This window comes from Pantherophis guttatus, chromosome 1 (genome assembly GCF_059756535.1).
Source record: "Pantherophis guttatus breed Tessera chromosome 1, ASM5975653v1, whole genome shotgun sequence".
NCBI classification, from domain to species: Eukaryota; Metazoa; Chordata; class Lepidosauria; order Squamata; family Colubridae; genus Pantherophis; species Pantherophis guttatus.
This window is the reverse complement of record NC_142063.1, coordinates 78,872,984-78,883,004: the sequence shown is the minus strand read 5'-3', so window position 1 is coordinate 78,883,004 and position 10,021 is coordinate 78,872,984. Positions and strand designations below refer to the sequence as shown.

Here is a 10,021-nt window from a genome sequence, read left to right as displayed (position 1 = left end):
CCACAATCTTTGCAAGTCCCAGAACAATTCCCAGATTCATTAAAAAACAAACAAACACCATCTTAATGAAGTTAATGCATTGTATATAAAAGTGTCTTACCACTTATAAGATTCTGTATTAACCCCCAGATTATCTTTAAAGACATCTCACTACAATTCATGTAGCTCTTGATTCCCAGATCTTCCCCAACTGAGTAGGATTTGACAGTTCCATGTTAAACTGGGTTCTCATATAAGCTGCACACACCTGCACTTTAATAATAGTCTGTTTCCACAATCACATCTGCAAGATGCTCCTGGCAGTCCATGTGGCAGCCTCAAGAATTGCCACATGGACTGCACTGTCTTCAAAGCCTTAAGAATTGGGGCAGATAGCAGCCTACATATTATGTCAATTCGTATATTTGTTTCTTCCCGTCTGTCCCGTCTGAATTTTCCATCCCCTCAACTACTCTGGATGACGGCTGTTTAAAGTTCTCTCTCACAGTCTTTATTTTTAATTTGACCCCAACGGGAGAGGAAAGTTCAGTCCCATACGTTCTCCTTTCCCTAATTGCCAGTTCATTTATCTAAAGAAGGGCGAAAAGTTTCCTGAGGGAGATCCTCGAAGTCAAAAAGCCGGAAAAGGTAGAAACTTTGCCAGAGGATGGAGTGCAGTGCAGGGGCGGGGTGGGGGGAAAGGAAGAGAGAAACTGGTCGATGGGGAAGGAAAGACAGAAAATTGAGATGGGACCAAGGTATGCAAGCAATAAAGATAAAAAGAGAGGGAGAGAGAAGGATGGAGGGAGAGGGAGGGAGAGAAACTGGAAAGACAGAAAACTGAGAAGGGACCAAGGCATGCAAGCAATAAAAATAAAAAGAGAGGGAGGGAGGGAGAGAGAGGGGGGGGGGACTGGCCGATGGGGTAGGAAAGACCTTTCTCAGGGTCCCTTCTCAGTTTTCTAACTGAGAAGAGACCAAGGTATGCAAGCAATAAAGATAAAAAGAGAGGGAGAGAGAAGGATGGAGGAAGAAAGAGAGGGAGGGAAACTGGAAAGACAGAAAACTGAGAAGGGACCAAGGCATGCAAGCAATAAAAATAAAAAGAGAGTGAGTGAGTGAGGGAGAGAGAGAGAGAGAGAGAGAGAGAGAGAGAGAGAGGGAGGGAAACTGGCGGATGGGGTAGGAAAGACCCTTCTCAGGGTCCCTTCTCAGTTTTCTAACTGAGAAGGGACCAAGATATGCAAGCAATAAAAATAAAAAGAGAGTGAGGGAGGGAGAGAGAGAGAGAGAGAGAGACTAACCGACGGGGAAGGAAAGACAGAAAACTGAGACGGGACCAAGGCATGCAAGCAATAAAAATAAAAAGAGAGGGAGAGAGAGAGGGAGAATGGGAGAGAGAGAGAAACTGACCGACGGGGAAGGAAAGACAGAAAACCGAGAAGGGACCAAGGCATGCAAGCCATAAAAAAAGGGCAGACGCTGAGATGCCAAGCAAGACGCTCTCTTCTTGCGCGGGGCTGAAAGCCGCGAACAATGCAACGAAGGGACGGCGCAAGGGCCCGGGAGGGGGCGGGGCGGAGCGGGGCGGTGGAGCTTAGCTGCAGCTGGCGACTCCGGCTCTCTCAGGCTGCTGGGCAAAAAGGCTCCGCGCCCGCAGCCCCGCAAACGCCGAGAGGCTGCCGCAGACAGGAGGTCGCCCGCGTTTCCTCGCGGCGCCTGGGGAAGCCGAGTTACAACTTGTGAGCGCCGGCAGCAGAGGCAGCGCCGCCTGCGACGTCTTCTCGAGCGGCTTCTCCCCAAAGTTGCTCCAGCCCCCCCCGCGCCTTCGGAGAGAGCTGTGCTAACGCTGCCTGCGAGGCGGGAGGTCGCCGGGCGGTCGGATTGCCTTCCGCTACTCTGAGGGTAAGACAACCGGGGAAGTGGTGGTGGTGGGAGGGGGGGCGTCTTCTCTCTCCTCGATTATTTTGCCCCCGCCGAAACCGCTGCTCGCCACCCGCCCTGGCGGACGCTGCCCTCCGCGCAGGGGTCCGACTCCGACTACTTGCCTGGTTCGCTTCTTCCAGAGGGCGAGCCCTGGAGTTCTCACGTGCTCCAGAGGTCGCTGGGTTTCGGGTCAGTTTTTGTCTCTCCCCTCCCCTCCCCTCCCCGGAATGCGAATAATATTAGCTTCACCCTTGAGGAGCCGAGGCTTCTCCAGTTCTTCTGAAGGAGCCCATATTGACAAACGGTTGAGCCCTATCAAGTCGTAAAACCTCCCAGGTGCTTTACTAGAGATCCGGCTCTTCGCTACTCAGCGGCTCCCCAAAGGCGCCACCCAACCCTCATCCTGTCGCTAGAGGCTTCCCTCCTCCCCTCCCCTCCCCTCCCCTCCGCCGCCCTTTACTAAGTTCCTCGTGATCTTTCCCACTATCTCCATCAAGTGCCCGAAAACCGGCGGGCTCTTCATTCTCCTCGAGAATTAAAAGTCCCTCCGAGGGCCTTTTCACCCTCTCTATTTTTAAACTCGCGTTTTATGGTCGGAGCTGCCCCAGATGTGAAGTTTGGTGTTGACTCTCCCAGACACTTGATCACGACGCTCCCGTCAACTCCCTTCTTCGTTCTGAAGTTTACAAATCTATCCCGAATTCCTTCTGATGTTCCTTTTTGTAAAAGGAAAAGGTAAATGACAGCCTTCCGCCTTTCTTTCTGCGTCCCGTCGGTTGGTTTTTCTTAAGAGTCAACTGAAGCTGAAATTGATAGGTTGTGGATCCATCCTCCACCCTTGGAAGGTTTGGGGCATTTGCCGTCGAGGAAATGGAAGCAAAGAGAAATGTCTTTATTGCCCCGATTTTGTGGTTTTGTTGTCCTGAAGGTTCCTCAAGTTAGTTAGAAATGCAGGGCTTCTTCCATCCTCTTTTCATCCTTCAAACTTGAGGCACATGCTTTGCTTTCAGTTGTGCTTAGATTTGATAATAGAAAAGAAGTGCTTAGAAATTCTGGATTATGCAAACCAAATTTAAATATTCCTTAAATACTATAGTTTTAGGGGATATCCTCCCCTTCTGCTGCAGTTCGTTTCCATAGTCAATTTCCAACCCTTATTCAATAAAACCTGCATTTTAGCTTCAAAAAGTAATTTAGTAAGCTGTTGCTCTTATCTTTTTAACTTTTATAGTTTCTACTAATGGTAAGTGTGGAATTTTTTCTTTCTTTAAAGAATCACACTTTTTTTTTTTTTTTTTGCAAATATTCCTATTATTTTATCTATTCTCTAGCGTGGATCTCCACATTGCTAACAAGCATTATATGCCAAATGGATATTTTAACGTTTACTAAAGTTCAAGAAATAACTAGTAATCATTCAGTGATATCTTTGTATTTCCCTCCTGCTCTGCAAAGAGCTAGCAACCAAGCCGAGTAGACAATGTGGTGGAGAACATTTGCCTATAATAATGTATTTGTGAGAAGTTGACATTTGTATTGTTTGTAGTTCTCACTCTTTCTTTCTGCATTTAACGTATGTTTCTACAGTTCATACTTCCTAAAATCTTGAGTTTTGGAGTAGCCTTTCTCAGCTTGCTGTCCTCCAGACATTATTGGAGTATAATTCCTAGCACTCTAGCCAACTGCTGTTGGAGGCACCAGAAGGGGAAAGGTTGTTAAATGAGTATACTTATCTTTGCATTTGTCAGAGTTAGTAGAACTGTAGTTCTGAACAATACTGTGATTGGTTATTTCTACAAATGAGTTTAGGAGAAAAGGCAAAGGTTACACATCTGGAAAATTCTTTATGAGATTAGCTGGTCAGTGGAACAATTTATCCTGAAATTTCCAGCTCTTCTCCTTCAGGCTGTATGGATATACCTTACTTAACAAACTGTTTTTAGGCTGGGTTGCACCAGCCTCAGGGAATTTCTCTCTCAACCAGAATGTGTGCTCAGATAGAGAGAGGTTCCCTGAGGATGGGGTCCAGCAGGGGTCCAAAAGCTCGAAAAACTAAACCTTTGGTCCAGATGACTGATCCAGATTGGATCCTGCAACATTATCCTGGAACTCTTATATTTGCCTTCTTTTGGTAGAGATATATATGGTCTAGCAATGTGGTGGCTTCTTATGTATGAAGAATTATAGGTTGTGTTTGTGTAGGTAAAATATATACTTGTCTAAAATAGTTTAAACTTGATAGGGCAACACTCTGTCATGTTTCTTACTGGTCTTTCTGGTCAGGGACCTTTGCTGATACAGAAAGAACTAAGTGGGATTAGATCTTGTTACTACTTGGATAAGAGACATCAGGAAATGCAGGATTTGTAGACTGGACTAGAAATTTGGAAAAGATATTCCATTGCATATTAGTTGGGCATAAATGATTAGAGATAGGTGGTTAACCAAGCTTTATGCCAAGAAGGGCATTATAGATGGTGACCAACACTTTGAATTGCACCTGGACATTGGCTGGCAGACAGTGCACTCATATAAGAGTGATGACACATGGGCATAAGTGTTTGTTATTACTTGCACCACTATATTTTGGACCAGATGTAATTTCCAAATAATCTTCAAGGGTGGCGCCATAGAGTAGAATACACAAGCACAACCATGGGGCAAAACTGAGTTATGGCAAACCTTCTTGTCTTTCAGAAATGCAAAATTATTTCAAATTGTCAAGTGAATGCTGTGGTTAAAGAACAAACCATTGTTTGCTAAGGAATGGTTTTTGTTGAGTACTGTAAATGCTAAAAACATGCATTATTTTGTGCCTTACCCATTCAACCCTCTCCCCAAAGAGTAGAGAGATTGCTTAAACGAGCTCTCTCTTCCTGAATTGCCTTTCCCCAGTTGCAGAGCTCCCTAAAAATGCTAACTGCAAGTTAACAAGCTCTCTGTGAGTTAAATTAGTTGATTAGAATCCTCTGCCTCCTTGCAGCTCCTACCTGAAACTGGCAAGATCTTAACCAGTTTCATATTAAAGGACTTCTTTTACCACCTAAGCAACAGGCAGAGAGGATATTAGACAAACAGCTAGTGCTAGCATATTCCTTTCAATGTGTATTCCCCATTATGTGCCTGTTTACTCTCTTGTAATCCCTTTCTCTCCAATGAAAGCAAATGCAGACATGAATTCTCTTTTTGCTAATTATCTCAGCATTGAAGTGAACATTCCACTGGGGGAAATGTTTATAAAATTTATCCAGCTTCTTTGTGATCTGGAAGCCTTTGCTGCCATTTGAGCTCAACTGGCTGGGGTGATATCCTTCTGACACTAAAGCAAAGAAAAGTTGAAGTAGAATTGTAAGCACAGTCATGTGATATTTTACTTGGTAATTGCTTCATTTAATGACTGAGTTATTGGTTCCAATTGTGGTTGCTAAACAAGGACTACATAAGTAGATAATTAAAATACCAACAATTTCTTCCTCTATCGCTTTATGCCTGTTTTCTCCTACTATATTTTAGGAATATGGCTAAGTCTGCAGTTCATATAAAGGCTTGTGCACTTTGGGATTTGGTTATCTGAAGAAGCTTCTTTTCTGCCTGGCCAGCAGTCAAGATTGAATGGAGATGGATTATCAGATGTTCACTATGCAGCAACTTGAGATAGCTTTCTTGAGACAGATGCCCCAATAATGGATTTTTCTTTTTGTCTAGAGTTGGCACTGACTCTAGTCATGTTGGCATTAATTATAAATATACTTGTTCATCCAGACTTTTTGATTGACTATATTCTGTTCTGAGTGTGTCAGCCCTTCATATTATGATTGCTAATCTATTTATTTATTTGGTAATTTTTAAAATGATGTTTGTGTTCTGGTAGTTCAGTCTGGAATTACTTTCTTAGAGCACCCTTTCTCCAGAGATCTGCCAGGCCCCCCACTCTTCTGGAAGGCTGACTGTTCCCACAAGTGTGGAGTGGGATGAGTCTGAAGCAAAGGTACAGTGTGGATTTGTGGGAGAGTTCTGTCTTGGGTGCCATGAGTTTTTAAAAGATTTTTATTATTTATTCTGATGGTTTGCGGGTTTCTGTTATTTTTACTGTTTGTGTGCTGCCCAGGATTGTTGTTTTAATATAGGGGTATATATATATAAGTCTTAATGAATAAATCAAAGCAACTAGCTCACTAGTTAATGTTTCGATCTACAATATCTATGAATGGATGGATGAATGCATGAATGGCTTGGCAATGGAAGGAAAGCCTCTAATGAAGAGTTGAGTCGCTTGGCGTACATCTTCTCCTATCCCCCATCTGCCAATCATTTTGCTTGGGAAAAGTGTAGACAATTTCCACAAATAATCTTCTCCAATATATTGCAGTAGAAGCAGGAACATGAGGGAGGAGGCACTTTGCATGGAGGGAACAGAACAACAGGTGGGTGCTATTCCCTGTGTAGCAGGTCCATTTGGATATATAGGAGACTTTCAAGGACTGTAAGCATCTCCTGGTTATCTTTATGTAATTTATACAATGAGCATAAAGTCCACCCCTCAAATAGATAGATAAATGAATTCACCATGTTCCTGAACATCAGATGAAGAATTTAGATCCAGTCTTGAAGTGAAACTATTCTATGTTGCTGAGACCCTTTTGAACAATATTTCATTCATATTCAATGAAAATTGAAAGAGGAGCTTTCAGAGGAGCTTGCTAGGGCATAAAAAACAATTTCAGAATTGAAAATCTTTCAGCATAGGCATAATTAAATTTACCAGCACAAGACTTCCATCTCTCACTTGTTGAATCCTGATGTTTTAACTGTCACCCTGGACTGTTTCCCCTGATGGCTATATGTATTCGGTGTCGGAACTCCTCATCCTGCGAGATTCTCCCCTCTCGCAGGTTTGGCCCCCCACATTATCAAGGGCCTATCTCGATGACGGACTTTGGAGTCCGGAGAGATGGCATGGAGCAAGGAAGAATTTATGGGGCTTTTTAGGGAAATTTTTAAAGATTTTAAGGGGTTCTGGGGGGGGGGGTTATAATTATTCTTTTAAAGATACTGGGAAGACGACTATGGCGGATGGGGGGGGGAAATCCACCAGGGTCAGAGCTGTGCCCGGCACAGGGTAACGATCCGGGGGGCACTGGACGAGGGATTGGGAAAGGGATGGGGGACAATATCTATGAGGGCTGTACCATCGGCACGGTGAATGGGAGGGGCAGATATGGCGGGAGCAGGGGACCACATCAGGTGTTGGGGGCTCGCACTTGCTGTCTGAGAGCAATTGCTTGCCCCGGTCCCAAAGGCTCTGCTCGGATACTAGGTGGCTTAGATACTCAGGAGCTGGGCCTTCGGCTGATGCTGTGCAATGCCAGGTCTGTGGTCAATAAGGCCCCCCTCATTCACGATCTTATACAAGAGGGAGGAGCGGACCTGGCGGGTATTACGGAGACCTGGTTGGGCCTGGAGGGTGGCGTCCCTCTGGTTGAAATGTGCCCACCAGGCTTCAGAGCATTCCATCAGCCGAGGGGCCAGGGGAGGGGCAGGGGGGTGGCGGTTATTATTAATGAGGATCTGGGTCCGAGGGAGACCACTGTGCCTCAGATAGCCGGATGTGAGTCCCTCCTTGTGAGGTGGGGCCGTGGGGTTCAGATGGGCTTGTTGCTTACATACCTGGCTCCCTGCCACGTGGCAACAGCCCTACCTGAGCTACTCGACGTGATAGCCACGGTGGCAGTAGATACACCCAGGCTTTTAGTCATGGGTGATTTCAACTTGCCATCCGTTGGTGAAACGTCTGAGGTGGCTCGGGAGTTCATGGCTTCCATGACGGCCATGGACCTGACCCAGTTAGTTCATGGCCCTACTCACAGGGGAGGTCACACTCTGGATTTGATTTTTGTTTCTGGCCAGTGGTTGAGTGGTCTTGTTATAGGGGATATAGACACGGAACCCTTGTCATGGACTGACCACTCACTCCTTCGCCTAGATCTTCGAACCGCGACCCCTCGCCGCAGGGAGGCGGACCCAATTAGATGGATCCGCCCCAGGCGCCTGATGGATCCTGATAGGTTCCAGATGGAGCTTGGGCCATTTCCTGAGGATCTAGCACATGACTCGGCCGAGGACCTGGTAGTCGGCTGAGATCGGGCGGCTGGTGGGGCCTTGGACCGAGTTGTGCCTTTGCGGCCTCTGACCCGATGCCGATCCCGTGCGGCTCCTTGGTTTACTGAGGAGCTGAGGGAAATGAAGCGCCAGAAAAGACGCCTGGAGAGCGGTTGGAGGGCCAGTCTCGCTGAATCTGATCGAACACTGGTAAGGTCACATATTAAGGCCTACCTAGTGGCGATAAAGACGGCAAAGTCTAACTACTTTTCTGCCTCTATTGCGTCATCAGGGAATCGTCCGGCCGCCCTATTTAGGGTGACCCGCGCCCTGCTCCATCTGGGAGTGCGGGAGGATCCCTTAGAAGGCAGGGCGGAGGATTTCGGACAATACCTGCATGACAAAATCGCTCAGATCCGGGGGGATCTGGACTCTGACTGGGTAGATCAGGGCAGGGTGACGAGGAACAGTCTTGAGAATGTTATCTGAGAGGAGTTTGATGCTCCAGGGTGTCATTAATGCTTCGTTGAGTGAGGGTCACTTCCCCGCTGCCCTGAAAGAGGCGGTGGTGAGGCCTCTCCTCAAGAAGCCGTCCCTGGATCCAGCAATATTGGCCAACTATCGTCCTGTTTCCAACCTTCGCTTCATTGCGAAGGTTGCTGAGAGTGTGGTCGCGCAACAGTTTCCGCAATTCCTGGAGGAAACATCCTATCTAGATCCGTTCCAGTCGGGTTTCAGGTCTGGGCACAGCACGGAAACGGCATTGGTCACGTTGGTGGATGATCTCTGGAGGGCTCAGGACAGGAGTTATTCCTCTGTTCTGGTCCTATTAGATCTCTCAGCGGCTTTTGATACCATCGACCATGGTATCATGCTGCACCAGCTGGAAGAGTTGGGGGTGGGAGGCACTGTGTTGCGGTGGTTCTCCTCCTTTCTCTCCGACCGGTCGCAGTTTGTGTTGGCAGGGGGGCAGAGGTCGACCTCGAGGCCTCTCATCTGTGGAGTGCCGCAGGGATCGGTCCTCTCGCCCCTTCTGTTCAACATTTATGTGAAGCCGCTGGGCGAGATCATCCGTGGCTTTGGGGTGAGATACCATCAGTATGCTGATGACACCCAGCTGTACATCTCCACCCCAGGCCACCCCAATGATGCCCTTGAAGTGATGCCCCAGTGCCTGGAGGCTGTGCAGATCTGGATGGGGAGGAACAGGCTCAGGCTCAACCCTTCCAAGACTGAGTGGGTGTGGCTCCCGGCATCCCGATATAGTCAGTTGACTCCATCGCTGACTATTGGGGGCGAGTCTTTGGCCCCCACTGAAAGGGCTCGCAATCTGGGAGTCCTCCTGGATAGGCAGCTGTCTTTGGAGGAACATCTAACGGCTGTTACCAGGGGGACCTTTTATAAGGTTCGCCTGATTCGCCAGTTGCGGCCCTTTCTTGATTGGGTTTCCTTGTGCACAGTCACTCACGCCCTCGTCACCTCTCGCTTTAACTACTGCAACGCTCTCTACATGGGGCTCCCCTTGAAGAGCACCCGGAGGCTCCAGTTGGTCCAGAATGCAGCAGCGCGGGTAGTGATGGGAGCAACATGGCGCTCCCATGTAACACCGCTCCTGCGCGAGCTGCACTGGCTCCCGGTGGTCTTCCGGGTGCGCTTCAAGGTGTTGGTTATCACCTTTAAAGCGCTCCATGGCATAGGGCCTAGCTATCTTCGAGACCGCCTGCTGCTACCGACGACCTCCCATCGACCCGTGCGCTCCCACAGAGAGGGCCTCCTCAGGGTGCCATCAGCCAAACAATGCCTTCTCAGTGGGGGCTCCCACCCTCTGGAATCAGTTGCCCCCGGAGATAAGAAGAATCCATGACCTCAATGCCTTCCGTCGTTCCCTGAAAACCTATCTTTTTCAGCAAGCCGGGTTGGCTTAGAAGAAATTTTTAAATTCTTTTAATTAGTTTGTGATTCTTAACTTTCGGGCCAAAATTTATATATATTTTTAAATGTTTTAATATTTGTATTC

At 47.4% G+C, this 10,021-nt stretch overlaps 1 protein-coding gene across 6 annotated transcripts in view; it reads left to right on the top strand.

The window, feature by feature from the left end:
- The first annotated feature begins 1,131 nt into the window (after positions 1–1,131).
- TSPAN18 (tetraspanin 18) overlaps positions 1,132–10,021 on the top strand; it is a 178,053-nt gene continuing 169,163 nt past the window's right edge. The window contains exon 1 of one of the 6 annotated variants that reach the window (XM_060687591.2): positions 1,132–1,884. The gene's annotated coding sequence lies outside the window, so the exon portion shown is untranslated. Of the gene's footprint in view, positions 1,885–2,313; positions 2,641–10,021 lie in introns of those variants that run through there. The other 5 variants (XM_034417415.3, XM_034417412.3, XM_034417416.3 and 2 more) reach the window with 5 other exon arrangements.